Here is a 21,895-nt window from a genome sequence, read left to right on the forward strand (position 1 = left end):
CATCAGTAATAATGCTGACATTTAGTTCTAAAGCTGCCTTACTCCTTGTTTAGGCCTCAGTTGGTTTCCACCTCATTAGTGGGGAAAGAAAGGTGTCAATTACTGATCACACCAAACTAGTAGAGTTATTTATGGTTAAGATTTAGAAATGTTTTCTGAGTGGCAAAGAAAATAGGAAGCAGGCTTTGTTGACGTGGTGATAGACATCTGGAGACTTGGGTGTAACTAGATTATGCCACTGCCTACTCTCCATTAATGTATCTGACATTGTCTTATATGTAATACAAATTCCTTCCTTGGTATAATTTTGGTTTGATTGTTTTAAAGTGTCTTTTGATGAGTTATTCCAAGTATGATTTGGGGGACAGTGTTAATTTAGCATCTTTATTCGATATGAGAAACCAATAAAGATCTAGTTAGATTATTTAAGGAGAAATCTTTGGCTTGGACAATTTAAAGAGCAACTATAGGTAAATGATTTTATGGGGCCTGGTAGTGTCAAATAGTCAATTACTTGTACCACTCAATCTGGCACTTGCGTCCATACTATCTTCTTTTGTTTTCTAATTTTTTCATATGTCTCAGTGTTATCTCCCAAATGAGATTAGAAACTCTTCTAGATCAAGGGTGACATATTATGCTTCCTTCTTATCTTTCATCCCAGTTCTTGCCACTTGCATGGCCACAGGTTATTGGCTTTGGCTAAATAAAATTTTGCTGACTTGGAAGTGTAAAAATAATTAGTCAAGTTACTTATCTGTAAATCATCGAATTTCCTACCTGAATTATTTAATTTTTAGCCAATTGTTGGAGAGGTATAGTGTATATCCCTTTTAATTCTCTTATTCTTTGGGAGTAGCCTACTGGTAGCATCTTTTGTCAGTGTTTATTCACAAAACTCCTAATTGGACTCGTAAAAAATAGGTTGAAATTTCTATGATATTTCTGAAATTTTAGTAGTATGGAGTAAACTGGTAAAGATGTCAGGGAAGGAGTCTCTTTTGATTTGGCAAGCACTTAGTCTCTGTCACTGTCAGAGTCAGTACAATCAGTCCTCTGTTTCCACGGGTTCAACATCTGCAGATTCAACCATCTGCAGCTTGAAACTATTAAAAAATTAATTCAGGAAGTTCCCAAAAGCAAAACTCAAATTTCCAAATGCTGGCAACTATTTATACAGCATTTACATTGTATGTACAACTATTTACATAGCATTTACATCGTATGAGGTATTATAAGTTATCTAGAGATGATTTAAAGTATTCCGGAGGGTGTGCATAGGTTATATGCAAATACTACACCATTTTATATAACGGACTTGAGCCTCCACAGGTTTTGCTATCTGTGGGGCGTCCTGCAACCAGTCCCTTGCGGATACTGTGAGACATCTGTACATAAATCATCTGCCAACGTCCCTGGAGAAGTAGTGACATTTATGTTGTTGACCAGAAAAAAATAGACTGCCAGATATTTCTCCAGCCAAGATGGGTTTGTTTGGGATCAGTGGAAAATTGCAATTCAGGGTCTGCAACCATGGCGAGCCTTGTGCAAGTCCCTGCAAGGCAGGTGAAGAACACTTTTATAGAGGTAAAAAGGAAGTTGGGAAGGCTATAGTAAACAGAGAGTCCATGGCTTTTCATTGGCTGAGTCCTTGACAAGAAAGAAGAGGAGTCTTTCTTCTTCTTGTGGGCACCAGTATTGTTGCAGAATATGAGAGTTCCCCCTTCTGGTCTCCCCATTCTGTTTAATTGGGGTTTCTGTTTATTAATTTTTTTACATTTCTGCCTTTTGATCAAGATCTTCCTCTGAAAGCATTGCTGATCAAGAGTCAGGTTTTCTAGTTTCAGAGGCATTTTTTTCTTCAATGTCTGGAAGGACCTTTCCTGGATGTAGTGTCTCGTGTAAGAGGGAAAGTGCACAGATTGGAAACCTATGAAACAAGGAGGAATAGGAGGGAGAACCCTCAGGTACTTTTTATCTAAAGTTCATATGTTAGTAAAATCATAGACATTGGAGATCATCTGAAGTGTATGTCATCATCAAAGGTTTGGTGACAAACTTCCAACAGGCCTGGTCCAGATATCTTGGGAAAGCTATCTCATCAGATGTCATCTGCTTTAGTACTGGAAAACCTTTACTTTCAGGTCGCCAGATGATGTGCAGGTCCATTCAGTTTTCTGCACTTTCTTTAGGTGTATCATGTGTATCCAAGATTCTATTCCTTGGAGTTTGGTGTCACAAGGGTTGGTTAGCAGTACTTGATAGGGGCCTTTCCAGTGAGGTTGAATAGAGTCCTTCTGGAGGATTTTTTTTCCAATAGATGAAATTTCCAGGTCGCAAGGTGTGATGTTTAAGGTGTTTATCTCCCAAGGGCACACTGTGAAAAAGATTGCTCTACCAAATTATGGTTATTTTTAGTGAAAAGAATTAGGCCTTTGTAATATTGGAGTATCTCTCCTTTTATCAGTTGTGGGTCAAAAGAAGCAGTAGCCTAGTGCGTTTGGCATCCTGTGACTATCTCAAAGGGTGAGAGTTTATGAATTCCGAAAGGGGTGGATGTGAGGTTTAGAAGGATCGTGGCAATACCTGTGGCTAAGGTATTTGGAGAGGCTTTACAGATTTTGCCAATTGAGTCTTAATAATGCTGTTAGTGTGTTTGACTAAACCAGAGGATTGAGGGTGGTGAGTGCAGTGAAAGTGTTGTAAAACTGGCCAAACAGCACAGATTTGTCGAAGCGCCTGGCCAGGTAAATGGCTTCCTTGATCACTATGAAGTTTGAGAGAAGTTCCCCAGGTAGGGATAATCATTTTCAAAAGGACTTTAGCCACAGAGGAGGCAGTAGCCTGTCTGTAAGGGAAGGCTTCAGTCCAGTGTGAAAACATACAGACTATGACTAAAACATATTTATATCTATGAAATGGAGAAAGTTATATGAAATCCATTTGCCAGACCTTGAATGGTCCATTAGGTAGTTTAAAAATGTCTGGGAGCAATACAAACAGGCTTCCCTGGGTTGTACTTTGGACAAGTGGGACTAGTGAGGCAGGCACTTTTTGTGGCCTTGTTAATCTTTCCCCACCAATATTGATTCATGAAGGCTATTGTTTTTGTCAGTAGATCAATGGTTTAATGTATGTACAGTGGTGAAGTGTGGGACTTTTAGAGTCTCCGGTAGGACTGGGTTCTTATTTGGTCCAAAATAGAGCTTCCCTTTTTAAATAAAACCAGCAATTGTTGAATTTCTAACCTTGTTTTTCCTTTTCTGAGGCCAATTGTTGGGCCTCTGTAGCCAGTTTTTCTGAATTATCATTTAGGAAAATATCCCTTTGGACCATGACACAGGCTTGGCTGCTGTTGGTTGCTTTAAGGGCAGCATTCCTTGCAGAAATATCAGCAAGGTGATTTCCTTTAGCTTCCAGAGAGTCAAGTTGAGAATGCACCAGAATGTTAATAATAGCTAAAGTGGCAGATAAATATATTGCATTAAATAATTCCTGAACATAGAGGCCATTTAAAATTTTATTTCCATCAGAAGCAAGGAGGCTACATTGCTTCCACAACATTCCAAAATCATGAGCTACTCCCAAAGCATATCTACTATCAGTCTAAGTATTGATAGTTTTGTCCTTGGCTAAAATGCATCCCCATGTAAAGGTGTATCATTCAACCAGTTGGACTGAAGTAGCCATACATAAAGATGCTGCCTCAATAACATCAAAAGGAGTTGTAATAGTGTATTCAGCACAATATTTGCCATTGTCACCTTTTAAATAAGAATCATTGTGAACAATGAGAAGTCAGCATTACCCAGTGAAATTTCCTATAGATTGTTATGAGGAATCAGGAGGTGATCCTTCAGTGTTAAGCCATTGTGAGGGACTTCATTGTTGACGGAGTGGAGATTAGCCAGGTTAAGGTTATTACAATGTAAAAGAGTTAGGTGAGATGTAGGTAACAGAAGAACTTCATAGGAGGTGAGGCTGAGAAATGTCCAGTGTGATGAGGATTCAGGAGAACTTCTACTGCACTGGGTACAAAAAATGGTTAGAGGGGATCCTACAATGAGTTATTGGTGGCCTTCATCAAAAAAGCAGTGGCTGTAGTGGCTGTAAGACAAGTGTGGTATCCCCATGCCACAGGGTCCAGTTGCTAGCTATAACACATCATGGATAGATGGTGGTCTCTGTTGATTTTGCTTGAATAATGCAACGGCATTCCCTTGCTTTTCGTATGCAGAAAAGAAAAGGGAGATCTGATAATAATAACCACCCAAAGGCAGGTGGCTTCATCCAACTCTCCTCTAAAGCCTTAGAGGCTTTGTTTTCTGATTCTTCCTGTAAGGAGTTGGGGTTATTATTGTTGAGTAGAACATATAGCGGTTTGGCTGTAAGAGAGAAATTTGGAATCCAATTTTGGCGATAACCAGTTGGGCTGAGAAAACCTCACAGCTCGTGCTTAGTTTTAGATTTTGGGAAATTTAGAACACAATGAAGTCTACCTGGATTTAGGTGTATCCCTTGTTGTGATATCACATGCCCAAAATATCGAGCCTAGACTTGGGCAAACTGCAATTTTTCTTTTGTGTCCTTATGTCCCTTTAAGGCTAAAAGCTTTAACAAATGGATACTGTATTCCTGTGAAGAGGCTTGAGGAGAGCAAAGAAGCAAATCATCTACATATTGCAACAAAGTAGAACCTCTAGGGAACTTTATGTCATCCAGATCAGCCTTCAGGATTTGCAAGAAATAAGAACTCTCAGTATAACGCTGAGGCATCAATGTCCAGGTGAATTGTTTTTCTTCCCAAGTAAAGGCAAAAGACACTGGCTAGCTTCATCAACTGGAATACCAAAGAATGTGCTAGATGAATCAATTGCAGTAAAGAATTTATTTCTGGTGGGAATGGATGTTCTTAACGTATGAGGGTTAAAAACAACAGAGTGTTGAGGGATAGCAACGTTGTTTATTTGCTTGGAGATCCTAGGTAAACCTCCATCCTCAGCCCTTAGGTTTTCTCACCAGTAAGATGGGAGAGTTACAGGGGCTAGCCCAAGGGATAATGAGACCCTGAGCCTGTAATCTTCTATTGTGGGCTTTATGACTTGAAGGGCTTCTTTACTTATAAGGTATTGATTAATTCTGGGAAGAGGTTTTTATGTGTCTACTTGAATCCTGATGGGAGGTGTGCTGTGACTTTTGCCAACATCAGTTGGAGATTTTGCCCATAAGGAAAGTGGTAGCTGATTCAATTTGGACAAATGATTGATGTTTCCAGAATCTGCTCTGGTACCAGCAGAGGTGGAACAAATAAAGTTGTCAAAGCGTCATTTAATTCACCTGGTTGGTTACTTTGATGACTACTATCATATTTTAGAATTATTTCTTCCCTTTTTAGAGAAAGAAATTCTGGCATGATACTTCTCTAAGAAGTCTCAGCCTACCTGGTGTCAGTTAGGACTGGAGAGATTCATCTCCAGTTTGGAGAAATGTTTCTCCAAGCTGATTAAGAGGGAGGATTGTTAGGAAGAGCCCTGCCATTGAGAATTGGGAGGACATTGTAAAGGCTGGGTAGAAGGCTGAAGGCACATAAGATGCTTAAATTTGTAACAATCTCTTTTCCAATGGCTTGGCTTTTTGCAATAATAGCAGAAACTAGGAGGATTTTGCTATCGCTTAGGAGCCTTCCTTTGCTGGAGTTGAAGAATTTTTGCGGTCCTCCTTGTGAATGAGTCATCTAGAGGACAAGAGAACAAGTTTGCCAGAGTAAGTAAATCTGGAGTGGACATAGTTTCCTATTACTCCCTGGTCCTTTTTACTAGAAGGGAAAGGTCCCAGTACAGCCCATTAATAAATGTGGAGTTAAAACGTACCTGGGTAGAATCGACACCTGAAGGAAGACCAGAATTTTCTATAAAAACAATCTGAAGTGGATTATAATATTCATGAACCAGTTCTTCAGATTTTTGTGTGCAAGGCTGAATTTTGTTCTAATCAACAGCCTTTGGAAAAGCTCTAGGAGTTGCTTGATGAAGTCACCTAGTGATGGCTGGAACCTAATCATAATAAATCGGTGAGCTGGACTCCCAGTTGTAATCTGAGTTGTAATCTGAGAGTCAGGATTTTCCCAATTAGTGGTTTTCATCCAATGCCAGGCCTGGCCTTTACAGATAAGCATATGAACTAGCTGATGTAAGTCAGAGAAACAAGGTTGATAAGTTTGGATGACAGTATAAAATTCTTCAGCGAGTCTGTGAGGACCTTTGGTTACTTTGGGAAAATCTTTGACTCAGGCTCACAGTTCAGCTTTATTCCAGGGAGTATAAGAAATTAAGGGTTTAGCCTTTGGATCCTCAGAAGGCTTCGTCTTTAAAGTGATGTGTTCTAACCAGTTCAGAGGAAATAGCAGTGGGAAGAGTTTCAGAGAAAGGGAGAAGGTTGGCGGGAGAATCAGTATGGAGGAATCGAGGGCATAAGCAGCACAGAAGGGAAGGAAGAAGATGGTGCAGGAGGAGAGACAAGATGGCGCCGGAGGAGGAGCCACTTTGTCTTTCTTTACTTGTTGGTTTGCTGCAGTTAATCTTAACATCTTATTTTGCAGAGAGGCAATTTTAGACTCCTGATAACATTGGGAACTCTCAACATGCCAATCAAAATAGGGCATACCACTCAGTTCTGGAAGTCTTTTGAGCTATTGTAATCTAATTTGGTTTTAAGGAAATTAAGTTTGGGGATTTCAGAAGTTCCCCATAATGGCCATTGATATTTCTAAATTGCCTTGGGTCAGGTCAATCCTTTTCGTTAGAAATGCATATGGGAAAGACCACAGTTTTTAAACATAAAATTGGCTGTAGTCCCTGGTGGCGGGGGGGGCACACTTAAAACACTTAGATAACTGGGATTCCATTTCCTAGAGGTTTTTCCTCTAAAGAACAGTTTTCAAACAGCGTACAGCACAAACGGCTCAGTTCAAACATTTCGCAAGCCAATCCCAGCCAGTCTTAAGGAGACAGCTCTGTCCTGGAGGAGCCAGGCTGCAGGCTTTTTTTTTTACAGCCAATCTCCAGAAGATAGCCTTTCCAAAGAAATAGGCCAAAGACTGAAAAACCCGGCACCATTTCAGAGAAATAATCACTGTTCCCACAGGAATGGGCTGAAGGCTAGCCAGCTCCAGGAGAAGCAGCCTCTGTTCCAAAGGGAATAGGTTGAAGACTAGCCAGCTTCAGTGAAATAGCTTCAGCTTCTCAGAGTCAGGCCGGAGTGCCAAACAAGTACTTGCATACAGAATAAGGCCTTAACCAGAAAGGCAAAACCTTTAAATAGATACTCAGTAAGCCTGGAGAGCATCAAACACAAAGAGTGTGTGAGCTTGAATCCAGGAGAAAGACGTGCTTTCAAACTCCAGGGTTGGAATGAAAAGCAATGAGTAGCAGTGGGCTCCACCGTGGGTACTGCATGTGTTTGCTCGCCAGCCCTGGAGCCATCAGGAATCTTCTCTGGCCACCAAATCTATAGGCCACTAAAATGTTGACCTGAAACAAACAGACTGCCAGCTATTTCTCCAGCAAAGATGGGTTTATTTGAGATCAGCAGAGAATTGCAATTTGGAGTCTAAAACCATGGCGAACCACGTGCAAGTTCCCTAAATGGCAAGAGAAGGACTCTTTTACAGAGAGGAAAGGGAAGTTGGGAGGGCTAGAGTAAACCAAGAGTCCATGGCTTTTCACTGACTGAGTCCTTGCCAGTTAAAAAGAAGAGTCTTTCCTCTTCTTGTTGGGCTCTGCTATCATCACAGGGCACGAGAGCTCCTCCTTCTGGTCTCCCAACTTTATTTAATTAAGGCTTCTGTTTGTTAATTTTTTTTTACAATGTCAAATCTTATCTTAAGGTTTCCAGTGCCTTTCCAAGATGGGTGATGAATACAGGTGGGCCATATGACTGATTTGCCTAGTAGGTTTTGGCTGATATCAGACATGCAACTTATACAAGGAAGAGCATGCCATGTTCTTTGGCAGAATTTCAGTGCTGCCTTAACAGTGATGCTCTACATGAATAGAGTTCTGTGATATTGCTTGCTGGATAACAAGTGTGCAAATATCTCACATTTTTAGTGTATTTTTTGAATGCCGACTTTTGCATAGTATGGATACAAATGCCAGGTGCCAGCTTGCACCCTAAACCCTTATTATCTAATTTTAAGGGATAGTGATTTAAAGATCCCAATGGAAGCTGCTAATTCAGTCCTGGAAAAGCAGAAACAATACATCATCAGGTTTAGATGACTTTGCTTCTTGGGTAGCTCTGGTACTATTTCCCAACTGATATCAGGCCTTCTGCAGGGGTTGAAATGCCAGTTAGTTTTGTTCTTTCCTCCGAGATTTTTAAACATTCTGTGCTTCATTTGCCTCATCTGAATATGCATAATGATATCCTAAATTTACCACCTTGCACAAAGGCAAGGCTACCAGTCAGTGAACTTTCAATAAATACATTTTCTATGGTGTTAATAAGGATAGAAGGTATATGCTGGGAATTGGGGGGTGGGGGTTGTCATTTAGTATTGACAATTAACAATTAACATCAAGTGTTAAATTCGTATATATCAGTTAGAGTGAGTCAAAACATTGTCAAAGGTTCATATAGGGCTTCCCTGGTGGCGCAGTTGTTGGGAGTCCGCCTGCCGATGCAGGGGACGCGGGTTCGTTCTCCGGTCCGGGAGGATCCCGCATGCCGCGGAGTGGCTGGGCCCGTGGGCCATGGCCGCTGGGCCTGCGCGTCCGGAGCCTGTGCTCCGCAACGGGAGGGGCCGCAACAGTGAGGGGCCCGGGTACCACAAAAAAAAAAAAAAAAAAAGGTTAATATAAAGTAGCATTACTTTTTGCCAGTACTTAAAGAGGTCTCAAAACAGCATTATTTACCCAAGAAAATGGGCCTTTATTTTGTACTTTTTCATTGAAACTGTTACAAAACAAAACAAAAAAGGAATGACAACTATGTATAATATACTGAGATGCACTTTAAAAAATTCCATCTTCTTCTTGTGAGTCATATAAAATACTGTTTACATTTAAAATCTACTTTGAAGTAAAAATGATTAAATGGAGTTCCACACCAACATCCTTACTGTCTTATGGCTATATGGAATAAAATGAGAGGTTTTAGATTTGGAGCACCCATGAAATACTTTGTTTTTCTATAAAGTCAATGCAGTAGAAAAGTTCAGGTCTCCAAAAGACCACAGGAGGAAAAGAGAGGTGAGGGGAGGAGAGGGAAACATCCTTCAGAAATCTGTGGTTTCACTCTGTTGTGAATTATTATCCTCTACCGTATGGGGCAAGCCACGCCGAAGTGTGATTGGTCCTTGAAGACAAAGTATACCCTAAAATACATTGAGAGGGAGAAGAGGATGAAAAAGCAAATATTTCTTTACCGCATTCTCCATCCTAGTCGCTTCATAAATGTCATCACTAGTAGCAAAGGCAGAAGACTGAGACCATGAGGACTTCAGGATCTCCAGAGGGGTTGAGACACAGGAACTTATGTATGAATACCACCTAGACCTCTAGGTACCTGGAGATAAGAACACTGGCTTGGCTATGTGAGGGGGGCTTTGGGTTGGGATATCAGTGAGAACTGTCTCCTTTCCAGAGATTTCTATGCCATTTACTGTCACTATCACCCTTCTCCCAACTACCAGTGTGGTTTGTTAGGCTCCCAGAAGACAACAACACAGTTGTTTTGCTGTCTGATATCACTCACCCCTCCTTTCCCCCCAGATCTACTTATGGAAGCCATTGTAAGCATCAGCCCTTTCTTCTCTTCACTCAACCTTAGCGATGAGTAATCTCAGAGAGTTAAGTACACCTTGGTTTCTAAATGCCTGTCTCTATTACTAAACAATAGAATGAAAATTTCAATTCAAGCAAATCATGCATTTGGCAAGTTGTATTACTGAAATAGCCCTTGAGAAATATTTTAGTCATGCTTGATGAACAAAGAAAAATCTGGTAGTTTGTGGGTGGCCTCTGGGATGTTGTATGTCTGTTTTCAATGGAACATCCTTCTAAGGAGGGTGTTTTTCAAATGTTCTTCTTGACTCTCCATTATTTTAGCCTTATATACCTAAGGTGAAACACTATAAAAATGATATATGCATAGCTAGAGCTAAGAGAACCAGAGGGATGAGAATTAAATCAGCCTGGGTGGAGGTGAGGAAGTGATTGAAGGCGGAAAAAAAGGCTTTTCTGAAAGAGCTAAGGTAAGAGTTGTGTGTTAATGGCTGAGTGGGTGGAGAGTTTGAAGAACGAATTTTCAGAGAGGACAGTGCTAAGCAGAGTTCAACTCAAGCATCATTGTGGTGTGTACAAGGAGACACAGGGAAATAGCTGAGTCACTTTGCTGTACACCAGAAACCAACACAACATTGCAAATCAACTATACCTCAATAAATTTAAAAAAGGAATAACTACCAAACAGAGGAGACACAGGGGAATTGGTAGTGTTGGAGCAGAAAGTATAAAGAATAAAAAATGAGACTGAAAAAGTAGACAATTATTTTCTCTTGCTTGGGCCCAAGATTTTGTCCTGGACACATTATCAGAAAGAAACTCTTTGTATTGGTCTTCCTATAATGAGGATGGGCTTGCGTTGAACTCCCCATAATTTATTACCAACATGTTTTGTGACAACAGTACCTCTGGGGTGAGCACATTGTGCAAAATCTAGAGCCTCAGAGTCAGATTGCTATGCTTAGAGTTCAGACTATAACAGCTCAAATCATCTGAGGAAAATAAAGCCTAAAGCAGTGTAAATATTGTTTCTGTGCTATTGAAATTGATGTCTTATACATCTTCAGCTGAATCAAAGTTGCAAAAGAAGGAATACATATTGATGGCATGAGTTCACAAAACTGTTAGTTAGTGGTTTCCCTGGGAGGAAAAAATGTTGAACTTTTTCTTTTGATTGGAGAGTAAGTTGTAAATCTGATGTTAATAAGTATCTACCGAGGGAATCTCTTGAGTTCTGAGATTGCAATCATGAAATAGGGAGAACTGATTTTTTAATAGCAAGGCATCTTGTAAGTATCAACAGGGTATATTTTCAACACAAAAGTATTAGTTGTGTTGCCTACATTAAAAGGAAGTGCAAAGTAAAAGTAAACTTTCTTGGTTGTCTGGTACTTTCTGACAGCTGTTTGTTGATCATAGTAAAATATGTGCAGAAACTTCTCTGACATTTATATTTTATTTTAAAATTCTAGTATGTATCCCAAAAAGTCAACAAACTGTCAAATGAGTTGACTCTCTCTTCATGTCTGCAATATGCTTAAATATCTAGGACATTGATTCATTCTCTCATAGGTGCCTATCTATCAATATAATGCCTAAACAATAAACATTTAAATTCAAACATATATTTGACCTATTGTTTAATTGAAACTCCCTTGAAAATATTTTAGTTATGCCTGATGAACAGAGGAAAATCTTGTGGTTTGTTGCTGGCCCCTGGAATTTGTACCACTTTCCTTAGGTTTACTAAGTCAAAAGAAGCCCCAGGCCACTCACTGTGGAAATCATCACCATTGAGATGGGTCATTGGTAAATCTCCTGGTTCTAGGGTTGGCTTCATTTGCACATAAAAATGTATTTAAATTTCTGCATTCTCTTTCCTTTTGGATTTCAATTTTAAGCCTTATTTCTTCCTTTGCAGTAAAAGATCTTTTTCTCTTGTAATATCAGCAAAAAAACAGTTGAAGAATTATTTATTCTGCACAGCAGATCTTTGTAGAGCTCTTGAGGGCATATTTTGCCTACATACAAGTATTTCCTATATAATGAGTAACTTATGGATGAAAATATGTATTAGTAACCTATTGGATGAAGTAAAAAAAAAAAGTGGGATGGTCTATACACTAGGATAACCAATCAAATTTAATGAAAATATCAAGCTGTACAATTGACATCCTATAGCCAAAAAAGGTCTAATTAGTAATTGGATTCTCAGCTTTTTAACAGGTTCTTTTGTTATCTTTTAAAAGCAGCCTAATGCGAAGTCTGCACTCTTTTCAAGACCTAAATTATGATTCATCTCCAACATACTAGTAAGCATCCTGCATGTTCTAATTTTTCTTAGACTTCTTCCTGCATATGCTCACATGTGTGCGCGTGCACACACACACACACACACACACACACACACAGCTCTCCATTACACATTTTCTAACACATGGACTTAATTTTTTCTCTAACTATCTGATGGAATGTCTTGCCAAATGTCTTTCTAATGAACTTCTGGAGGACAGTGACTTATTCTTTCACACATTTGAATGTGATTACGTGGTTAGTATAGAGTTGGGTACAATATAGGTGCTACTCATTGAATGAATGGATGGATGGATGGATGGATGAAAGAAATGGCACAAAATACAGCTGACTACCTGAGTAAAACAGTAGATACTTTTAGATGCAGTAAATTCATAGAAAAGTGCTTGTTTCTGCTTGCATTCTAAGTATGATCTTCATCTTCTTTTCCAGAAATTCAGTGGGGTTTCAGGAAAAGTATACTAAAGTAGTGTAGCTGGGGGTGATTATCTTTTTTGGTGGGAATTAATTTCAGAGGACATTTGTTAAATACTCATCAGCACTGATTCTTCCCCTTCTCTCTCTGAGCTTTGGTGAAGTACCTCTTGACTGGAGTAATTGTTTTGTTTGTGTATTCACACCTGCAAATGCAAGGAGGCTCCAGGTGACGTGCCTAGTTGCCCTTTTCACTACCAAACTGCTCCACACACTTTGCAATAGCTTTATCTTTAAAGGAAACACCTCAGTCTGTCTCTCTAATTGAGAGTGAATCCCATCATCTAATTAAGAGATTTATCAATACAAGCAATGGGTTCCTGGTGTGTACTCTGGGACAAGCAGAAATTCAATCTAAGAATGCCTTACTTTTCACCCCTGAAGCATTAGGTCAAGCAGTTGTGTGTGTGTGTGTGTGTGTCTGCGTGTGTCTGCCATTCGTACATTCACGTGAGAGAGACTTAGGTCCTGAGAAGTGATGGGTGATTCATGTGGAATCAGTCCTCTTATAACAACAGCAGGATAGAGCTTGTTTCTAAAACCTTCAGAAGAGGTGAGTAAGCCCTGGGCACACAACCCCAGGGAGGCCAGAACTACGAAAATGTTGAGGCAGGAGCTAGAGAGCATTCACATGTGTTATTTTCCCTATTGTCTATTATATCTAACACAAAATGTTTTACCTATCAAAATGAACTCACTATGACTTTGTGAAAATGACTTATACACTTCGGGACAAGTATTGTTTTCTCGTCCTTCTCCTATTTCCCTCCTATACCCTTCTTCAGCCATAGGTACCTTTTGCCATGACTGCTCTCTCTATGAAGCCCAACTAATATGCTAACTTTTCCTTGCCTTTTCTTGTACTACACTGCCGATTAAAAGCATTCGATCCTCCTCTTCTCAGTCTACTTCTATTATCCTTGTAGTATCTGGCTTTAATAAGACTACCAATAACAATGATGATGACCATGATGATGATGATGATGACTGTAAACCCTGCAGTAGACTATGAACTCCATAAAGGCAGGAACTGTATATGTCTTATTCACCATCCTATAAATGAATGACAGTGCTAGCAGAGACCTTTGACTGAAAGCTTGCTCATCTGCAGATGAGGTCACTAAGCTTCAAAGTGAGGATAACCATAGCTGCCTACAAAGTGTGGTTAGAGCACTGCTTCTCAAACTTTAACGGACATATGAATCACCTGGGGAATCTTGACAAGAGGCAAATTCCTATTCAGTAGGTCTGGAGTGGGGCCTAAGTTTCTGCATTTCTTACAAGCTCCCAGGTGCTGCTTACTTTGCTGGTCTGAGTGAATCAGAATTCTGGGTACCAATATTCCTTTAGAATTACCTGCAGATGAATACGTAAGATTCAGGTCCACCCAGATCTGCTGAATCATATTTCTGGAAGTGAAAAACCACTGACCTACACTATAAGCAATCTAGTGGTTATTATGAAGATTAAATGAGCAAAGTGTATGTGGAGTGCTTTATAAACAAAAAAGTAGTATATAGGTATTAGAAGTCACTGTTATTTTTGTAATTGTTACCATTTTTATTGCTTGTCAGTGATGTCAGTTTGGTTTCTATACCACTCCAACATAAATGTTGGTTGAGAAGGCTGTTTTTACTAATACACGTCTGCAATAAAATGTTCTAAATTAAATTACTGGAATATTCTTGTGGCAGTTTTAGCAAGGATACGGCAAAGAAAAAATGCATATGCTGTCACCCTATTGCTACATCTTACAATGGAAAAAATATGTATATTTTTCAGTATAATATATACTAATCCCCAATAACCTTAAACTGCTATATTCCCCACTGATTTAATTGTTACAAATTAAAACTTAACTAGTAAAAATATAATATAAATAAATAATAAAAAATAATTCCACATATATGCCTGTTTTATGAAATAGAGTCCTAGAAATGCATTTAATGCAAAAAAGCAGCAAGCCAGCTACCCATAGTGCACAAGAGCTTCTGGGTTCATTTAAATGAATACATGGATTTGACTGAAAGGCATTTGCTGTTTAGCTTGGGAAAGAAATGAACAGGTAGCTCTCACATCTTCCTTATATCCTTATATGTCTTAGCACTGAGATAATTATTCTAAAACATACATGGGCTTCCCTGGTGGCGCAGTGGTTGAGAGTCCGCCTGCCAATGCGGGGGACGCGGGTTCGTGCCCCGGTCCGGGAAGATCCCACGTGCCGCGGAGCGGCTGGGCCCCTGAGCCATGGCCGCTGAGCCTGCGCGTCCGGAGCCTGTGCTCCGCAATGGGAGAGGCCACAACGGTGAGAGGCCCTTGTACCACAAAAAAATAAATAAATAAAATATACATTTCATGGTTGAATTCAAGGTTGTTTCTGAATTTGACATTTATGTGTTTAATTATGCGTCATCACCCTAAGATTAAAATTGTCTTTCAACTTGGTTCAGCAAAGAATATTGCTGATCTAGATGTAGGAAAAACACTTGTTTTAGCTTATTTTTAACCCTATAAATTTCCTTTTTTGGAAAACTGCCATGGTGCTAAAACTGAACTTTGATCCCTTTTCTGGCTTCTTTTTGTCTTTCGTCAGTCTGAGTCGAGTGTTACCTGCAGACAACTGTGGATAGATTTCATATCGTTTAAAATAAGTATTTAAAGGCATTAAACATACAAAATGAGAAAAGTTTCACATTTGGATTATGGCCAGGGTGATGAAACTATCTCATTTCTCATGTCAGTTTCAGTCAGCTTTGTAGTGGCGGCTAGAGTACTGGGCTGAAATGGATTGTGACTATTCACCATTGACCACTAAGAACGTGGAACAGAAGAGTGAAAGCATACATACCAGGTATTCTCCATCTCAGGATTAGGACAGAATGTCTTCAAGAGTGGAAAAAGCACAGGCTTTGGAGTCCGAGATGCCTTGGTTCAAATACCAATCCTTAGTCATGTTATCCGAACCTTTGAGTCTCAGTTTCCACATATGTAAAATGAGAATACAATGTCTCTCTGAGTGTTGTAGTGGGTATTAAATGGGATAACAGAGAGAGAGAGTAACTAACAAAATGCCTGAACTCTAACCTAGTGCCTCTAAGAAGGGCAGCCAATAGATCAGAGTTAGTAAATACACCATTAAACACATTTGCTCCCTCATCATTAGGTTATCACGTATTTGCATACCATCACCTGGCAAATCCTTTAAATAGATGTATTTTATTAAGGGAAGCAGAGAAAAGGCCTAGAGTTCTTAGAGTGGTTGAACAGGGAAGGGTGGGACAAAGTAATATACCAGTAAGCAGGTAAGCAACTTGAAAGCACTGTTCATTTGAAAGGCAAAGAAAGAGATCAGTGCTATAGCAGTAGTGCCTGAAACAGAGTAAGAACTATGTAAGCATTTAATAACTGAATTAGAAAACAAAAAACAAACAAAAAAGCCTCAGCCAATACACTACATAAGTAACAAGTCTAACTGCAGAAATGCTAGGGATGCTGTGTGCTTCTCTCTTTTTGATATCTTCTGTTTCTCTTTTAGGATTGTAGCGAGATTCCCCACTGTGAAGCCAAAAAAATAGCAATATTTCTCTGACTATAAAATAAACTTTTTTTCCTCAATGTTTGGAAAAACTATTATGGGAAATGAAGAAGAAAACCCTACAAGAACCAAAACCTCTGAACTTCCTTTAAGGAAGGTTTTCTTTATAAATAATCAACAAATTGGATAGTAGGCTGTTTTATCATAGCATATATTTCGACTTAGCACTAACTCTTTTCTTCATTAGTTAGTAGTGCACTGGTGAACATGTTTACCTTCTTTAATAACTTTAAACTTCTTGAGATAAAATATTATGCTTTATTTATTTTGTATTTCCTACAGCACCCTGTATATGTAGTACATTTTATTTAATTCTATAATACATGCTCCTTGCTTTTGTGAGAGATTAAATATTGGGTTAAAGATTTTTTTAATTAAAATTGATTAATTTAACTACTGCTATCTTAATAACAAACTCAATATGATCTCACATTGTTACCAAACCACTGCTGGTGATCTGATACAATTTGAAGGAAGTTTTCCAGACTAAAAAATCCTCATTAGTTGTCACTATGCCAGTTCCTCTCAAGCTATATGGCATCTCTAGCAGTTTTGCCTACTGTGCCTTGCCTAAACTTCTACATGTCAGTTAAGCTTCACAGGATTAGAATAAAAGGCTTGATCTAAATAATAGCAAATCACTGTATTTTGTAAATTTTGTCATTGCTACTTAACTGAGTCTACTGTGCCTTCTTCAAATTTGATTTCTCAAATTACTCAAAATCCAGGTCTTGACTTAATAAAGTAGGATGTAAGTGAGGTACATTTATATTCCTGATCCCTGGGTAAATTGTATTCCCAGAAGTTTTCTCACATTTGAGCCTTCATTTATGGGTCCTTACGAACTATCAGGACCTAAGCATTAGCTAGGTCTATATGCTACATATTCGATGCCCATGACACTTTTTGAAGTGGCAACCTACTATCTCTTTTCTTCTTTTCTTAAAACTACCAGTGCTCTGCATTTTTTATTAATATATTCACAGTCATCTCATGTTTCTCTGCTCTCCGAACCTGGATATTAGCCAAGCTCAAACTGAGCCTTGCTTGGCTTTGGGAAAACATAAAGCAAGCCTATGCATTCATTAAGACTGAGCAGTCTTTCCTGAGGGACTCTTGGAATTGCACCATGTAGAGTTAAGTCTGTCTGACCTGAATAGATATAAATGTCAAGTCTACTTCACGTTCACTTCAAGTCAAAAGAGTAGTAAAGGTGATCCCATTTATAGATTTAAAAAAAAATGGAATTGCTACCGTGTGTAGCTACCATTATGCACATGTATAGTGTATCCTTGATCTGATAGAAATAGCATCCCAACCTCAATGTCACAGGGGAGTCCTCCAACTTTAAATATTATATTTCTCTGAATCTTAGAAGTTCCTAATGATGAATCAGTGCTCAATCAATGTTGGCCCTCTGTGAGTTCTTGAGCCACAGAAGCAAATATTTTGGCACAAAATTATTTTTTAAATTTACATGGTGATAATAAAAACAAAATATTTCCGGGGTAAACATTTGCAGGGGTAGATCTTGTTATACTCTGAGCATATCTTGTTTAATGATCCCTTCCTGGATTCCGAATATGTTGTATAGTCTGGAGATAGATAATTTCAGTTATTGTATATATGTATATGTTTAATTCAGGTTGAAATTTCCGGGACAGAAATTATTATATCCAGGAACTATATTATGCAATAAACCATATTCTAAAATAAACCATATTCCTAAAGTATGCAAAATTCACCCCCAAAACAAATTAATGTAGAAGTCAAAATAGACATAAACATTGAGGTTACAGTGCCATAGTAGCAATATATTTGCTACAGTCCAGCATCTCTTGTAGGTAGAATATATTTACAAATCAATTTTCTTTGTAATGACTTGGCCAGGTTAGTTTAACATTGGAATTGTCACTCTTGCCCATCAGTTCTAGTCTCTTTATAATCCCGTGCCTAGTGTGGGAGCCTAAACTAAAAAGAGTAAAAGAAAGTTTGTTTGCCCATATTAACATGATTGAAAGGTCTAGATTTGCTCAGTTCAGGTTTATTTTTAAAAGTTGGTTAGTGAAATCATCTTGTTTTAAACTTATATATATATATATTTTGTTTTGTTTTGTTTTGTTTTGTTTTGTTTTGTTTTGTTTTGTTTTTTTGCTGTACGCGGGCCTCTCACTGTTGGGGCCTCTCCCGTTGTGGAGCACAGGCTCCGGACGCGCAGGCTCAGCGACCATGGCTCACCCGCCCAGCTGCTCCGCGGCATGTGGGATCTTCCCGGACTGGGGCACGAACCCGTGTCCCCTGCATCGGCAGGCGGACTCTCAACCACTGCGCCACCAGGGAAGCCCTAAACTTTTATATTTTTTAAAGCATAAATTATTAACTTTTTATTTTAAACCATTTTAGAGCTATCCTGTAGATATAGTCTCTGACTAAAAATTATTATAGAGTTTCAAAAAAATCTGGTATCACTTTCATCAATTGGAAAATGCTCAGAAAAATAGCATTAATGTACTGCCTTCTTAGTCACATTTAAAAAATGTGTAGATAAACTTATACCACAGAAAACTCATGTTTATTTTTTAGGAGAAAAAGTGATTGTAAACAAACAAACAAACAAACATTTCCTGATTTTTATGTTTCCAATAGTTCATGCTATAGTGTTGAGTTTGATTCTCGTTCCTGGAATCTCCAGACGTCACGACTGGTTTCCATTATATCCAAACTCTAACCTTCACGGGTTCTGAAACAATCTGACCCTAGGGTAGGAGAAATAAAAAGACCAGTGATTCCTAGATCATCCGCTTACTTACCACCAAGCCAACTTCCTGCTTGTCCAATTTTGAACTGATGCTCTGTTCCCCAAATTTGGCTCTTGTATTCTTTCTTGTGATCAAACAACCACCTTCTTCTTTAGTTCCCTTAATTGTACATCTGTTTTGTTCCTCATGCCTGAATTCTGGCCTTGATATCCATGTTCTCCAGCAACTTGGGTTCTATCTTGCTTCTTGGTCCTTCCAATTTTCTGCAAATTTTTACTCTGTACCGTGGTCTTAATATTTGTGGAGCCACTACCTATTGTCAGAGTTCTAGGACAAGAACCTACATACCTGAAAAATGTTTAACATTTAACTCCTTGGAAAAATGCCCTAATTTGTTGTGTTTGTTTCTAGACTCCCTTGGACCTTTCAGATATAAATTTCCTATGTTCCTATTTGTCTAGACTTCCTTAATCTGTTGTTCCACATTACCTTCTAATTTCCTAGTCTCTAATTCTCAGTCATTCCCTTTCTGGGTCATCACTCCATAAATATGGATTCGCATCTCCATTGAATCTAGTAATAGCTGATAACTGGTACATTTAACATGATCTAATAGCTCATAATTATAAAATATTGCCAATTAAAATGCTCTTTAAACAAATAGTTTGTGCTGATCTTTTTAACCCATTAGTTAAAGAATATTTAAGCATAATCTATTAGCAACCTATTACTATAATGAAGGCTTTATAATTTTGTCCCACCAAAGAAAAATGCCTCTTTTAAAATAAGTTTAGTTACTACTTCAACTGTATGCTTCTTCACAATTTCTTTGTATATCAACTGGAATGCTGCAATGTCAGACAATCTCCTGATCTGTAAAATGGTATTATTATGATTTTAACATGAGATTGCACATGCAGTGTGCATGGAACCTGGCACCTAGTAAACACGCAAAATGTTAGCTATTAGAAATAGAAATACATTAATGATGAATAGTGATTACTATTTTCTTTTGTTATGTTTATATTTTATTGAATTATTAATCACAATATTAGATACACATTTTGACTTGGACTTAATGCTTTGAATTTAACCACTCCAACTGCTTCTTAATAGCTAACTTATTGAGGCACAGTCAGTGATAATTGGTAAGTGAACTTCCAGAAGTCAATCTAGAACAAACTGGGGTTTGTAAAAATAACTGTCCTCTTGGAAAAAACAGAGTTTGAGTAGAAGATCTGACACGGTTTTTTTTTAGCAATAATAGAAGAATTATCATCTCTTGGAGAGTTGTCACTTATCTCATGCTTCTTAACGTGATAACAAATATTTCAAGATGCATCTTAGGCTGAGCTAAGTGTTACATTTTTTACAATCCCCTTCAAGTTGGCAGCTTTGTTATTCATATCCACCTTGGCTTATAAATGCAAACTTCAAATATTTTAAAATGTTATGTGGTTACCGAAATAAAGTGCCAGGTGTACATGTCAGTCAGTCTTGTGAGATTAATGAAATGTACTTTAGTTGTAATAGTGGAAGAATAAGTGGGACTATTAGTCGTGACATTTTGGTATTGATATATACACACAGTCTTTCATGAAAAAGATCAAAAACAAGAAAAACAATAATAACAATATAAATTTTGAAGTTTATTAGTCACAAAAATCAAACAAGTTACACATGGAAAATGTTTTTATATTCCTGAACCTTAAAATCTTGCCTTGTCCTGTTAAGAAAAATTAAATGTTACTACCTGAATATGCCAGTAACTATGTCTTTTTTATTTAGTTAAATTCAAAGAAATAGTCTAACCATAAAGGGTGTTTATAATGCACGTTTCCAAATAGAGGTAATAAAATACGCAAATTTCCTACAATGTAACATTAAGTATGTGTGAACGTCTGTATGTGTAAAATTAAATACAAGTTACTTGTATCACTATTACAAATGGAACAAGTTTTTCTCACAGTTAATATTTCTTAAGTTATCCTACTATGGTTCACAGAGAAGTTTCAAGTTTGAAAACTAGCATGAGGGACTTCCCTGGTGGTCCAGTGGCTAAGACTCTGTGCTCCCAATGCAGGGGGCCCGGGTTCGATCCCTGATCAGGGAACTAGATCCTACATGCCACAACTAAGAGTTCACATGCCGCAACTAAATGAATAAATAAATATTAAAAAAAAGAAAATTAACATGACTTTTTACATTTTAAAGAAGCTGTTTTTTTAATTGAGGTAACATTGGTTTATAAGTTTATGTACGTTTCACGTGTACAGCATTACAATTTGAATTCTGTATACACTACACCACCAAAAGTATACTTTCCATCCACCACCCTTAAATTGACCCATTTTACCTATTTTACACTCCCCTACACCCTGCCCTTCTGGTACCACAAATCTGTTCTCTGTATCTATGTGTTGTTGTTTTATTTCTTTGATTGTTTTGGGTTTTTAAAAAATATTCCGCATGAATGAAATCATACAGTATTTGTTTTTCCCTGACTTATTTCACTTAGCATAATATCCTCAAGTTCCGTCAATGTTCTTGCAAGTGGCGAGATTCATCTTTTTTGTGGCTGAGTAGTAGTCCATTGTGTACGTGTATGTGTGTGTATATATATACATACATATGTATATATACACACACGTGTGTGTATATATGTATATATATTTATACACACACCACATTTTATTTATCCATTCATCTATCAACAGGCACTTAAGTTGTTTCCATATCTTGGGTATTGTAAATAATGCTGTGAAGAGCATAGGGGTACATATATCTTTTTGAAATTAGCATTTTCATATTCTTTGGATAATTACCCAGAAGTTATATAACTGGATAATATGGTAGTTCTATTCTGAATTTTTTGAGGAATCTCCATACTGTTTTGCATAGTGACTGCACCAATTTACATTCCCATCAACAGTGTATAAGGGTTCATTTTTCTCCACATTCTCACCACC

General features: G+C 38.1%; 1 long non-coding RNA gene across 1 annotated transcript; it reads left to right on the top strand.

Annotated features, from left to right (window-relative positions):
- Window positions 1–1,169: 1,169 nt before the first annotated feature.
- On the top strand, window positions 1,170–20,988 carry LOC113612415 (uncharacterized). The gene is made up of 3 exons (XR_003429850.1): window positions 1,170–1,271; window positions 1,485–1,488; window positions 20,962–20,988. It is a non-coding gene; the product is annotated as an uncharacterized LOC113612415 (long non-coding RNA).
- Window positions 20,989–21,895: the final 907 nt, after the last annotated feature.

This window comes from Aethalodelphis obliquidens, unplaced genomic scaffold, assembly GCF_003676395.1.
Source record: "Aethalodelphis obliquidens isolate GAN/ISIS:26980383/991018 unplaced genomic scaffold, ASM367639v1 scaffold77, whole genome shotgun sequence".
NCBI classification, from domain to species: Eukaryota; Metazoa; Chordata; class Mammalia; order Artiodactyla; family Delphinidae; genus Aethalodelphis; species Aethalodelphis obliquidens.